At 40.5% G+C, this 1943-nt stretch overlaps 1 non-coding gene across 1 annotated transcript; it reads left to right on the top strand.

The window, feature by feature from the left end:
• The first annotated feature begins 778 nt into the window (after positions 1-778).
• Positions 779-923, top strand: LOC116587313. Its single transcript, XR_004284366.1, has one exon. It is a non-coding gene; the product is annotated as a U4 spliceosomal RNA (small nuclear RNA).
• Positions 924-1943: the final 1020 nt, after the last annotated feature.

Below are 1943 nucleotides of genomic sequence, written 5' to 3'. Positions count from 1 at the left end.
TCAACTCTGAATGCATTTAGGGGTGATGAACCCTGTGAGTGCATCAAAAGGGCCCTCCTTCCCATTCTCTTGATCATAAAGCTTGATTTTCACCCATCTTTCACTTCCTGGCTTTGAAGGCATTTGCATTTGCTGCCCTTGTTTAAAGCCTCAAAATTAATATTTGACTGCTCCTGAAAATTGGGCTCCTAAGCACGAAATAGATCTATGTAGTGTCTGTGTGATGCAGACGTAATACTATTGACAGGAATTCCTAAAGAAAAGTTAACTTAGTATGATATAGAGTACTGGAATGAGTGGCAGGAAACTTGGATTCTAGTCCTTGTTTTGCTACGAACGAGTTGGTAACCTCAGGAAAGCCTCTGAACTTCCCTCAACATCCTAACCCATTCTGCTATCATTCCATCCAATTTTGCTCAAGTCAGAACCGGAGTGTCTTTCTCTGATTGATTATATTCAAACAATCAGCAAGTCCTAACGATTCTACCTTGAATGAAGCTCCTTCTCTCCTTATTTCCTACCACAATCCCAGTCTGTGCTTTGAGAGAGGAAGTGGCCATGTGCCTGAGACCATTCACTTCTCCAGTTTTAACACCAGCATCCTGCTCAACCGAAAGATCCCACTGGTTTCTCTGTCCCCCAACAGTGAGCCCTGCCTGTGCCCAGCCCTGACTGTTGGTCCCTTTCTAGCTGACGTACAAGGTCAGCATGTGCCCCTGGGGACGAAGAGAGCCTCAGCTCACTCTGTAAGATTGCCTTCTCTAAAACGTTATCCCCAAGCTTTGCGCAGTGGCAGTATCGTAGCCAATGAGGTTTATCCGAGGCGCGATTATTGCTAATTAAAACGTTATCCCCTTTGGTCATTGTTGTTCTAGAGCCCTTTTATGCCTTAATATATGATTTTTTTAAAAAAGATTTTATTTATTTATTTGACAGAGATCACAAGCAGGCAGAGAGGCAGGCAGAGAGGGGGAAGGGAAGCAGGCTCCCCACTGAGGAGAGAGCCACATGCGGAGCTCGAACCCAGGACCCTGGGATCATGAGCCGAGCCGAAGGCAGAGCTTAACACACTGAGCCACCCAGGTGCCCCATATGCCTTAATATATGATTTTTAAATGTGTTAGCTTTTTCCTTTGGTTTTCAGCAGCGTGTTGGTCTCCAACCTCCCTGAAAGTAAAAGTCAAATGAGCTTCATTTTTTGGAGAAGCTCCAGAATCTTTCTCAGCTCCCCTCCAGACTCTCAACCCACCTCTTTACATGGGGTATTCACACTTTCTGCTCCTTTCCCCCTAAAACTTCACGTGTCCTCGACCTCTTACAGCTCCTCAGTTCTCATTGTGGTCTGTAATAACTTATTTATTAGTAATTCATAACTTAGCTTTGTCCCTTTCATAATAATTTATGCTCCATGAGAATCAGAATCATGTTTGTCCCTAATAGTGCTTTTAGGACGCTCTCAATTGAATGAATAAATAAGTACTGAAATGAATGAGTGAATGAATAATTCAAAAAAAGAAAATTGGGCTTTGTTCTCTGAGGGAAATTATTTACTTAGATAGTTTTTTGTGTGTCCTTGGTAGATAACTCCCAAATGTATGCCTCTAATCCAATAAATTCCTTATTTCTCTTATGTTTTTATTTTAAACAATTAAATATATTTTGATCACTTTTTGTACAAATAGCTTTGTGCCAGTTATTTTAAGGTATACTGAGATTTTTATCATAGCTCCTTTCCTCATGTATATTGTGATCAATTTTAGTAGACATAATGAGTAAAGCTTATAATATCCTTTAGATAAGATGTTTAACCATACAGCAAATGCTTAGGAAATGTTAAATATATTATTATTACCTCTGCTGTTGTTGTCATTTAAACAAGTACTCCAGGTCAAGAATACTTAAAACACCTTCTGGGAACTGATTTTGGGTGGGTTTCATGGGAC

The sequence above is a fragment of the Mustela erminea genome, chromosome 3 (genome assembly GCF_009829155.1).
Source record: "Mustela erminea isolate mMusErm1 chromosome 3, mMusErm1.Pri, whole genome shotgun sequence".
Taxonomy (NCBI): Eukaryota; Metazoa; Chordata; class Mammalia; order Carnivora; family Mustelidae; genus Mustela; species Mustela erminea.
Note: the sequence above shows the minus strand (reverse complement) of the source record. Positions and strands in the feature narration are given on the sequence as shown.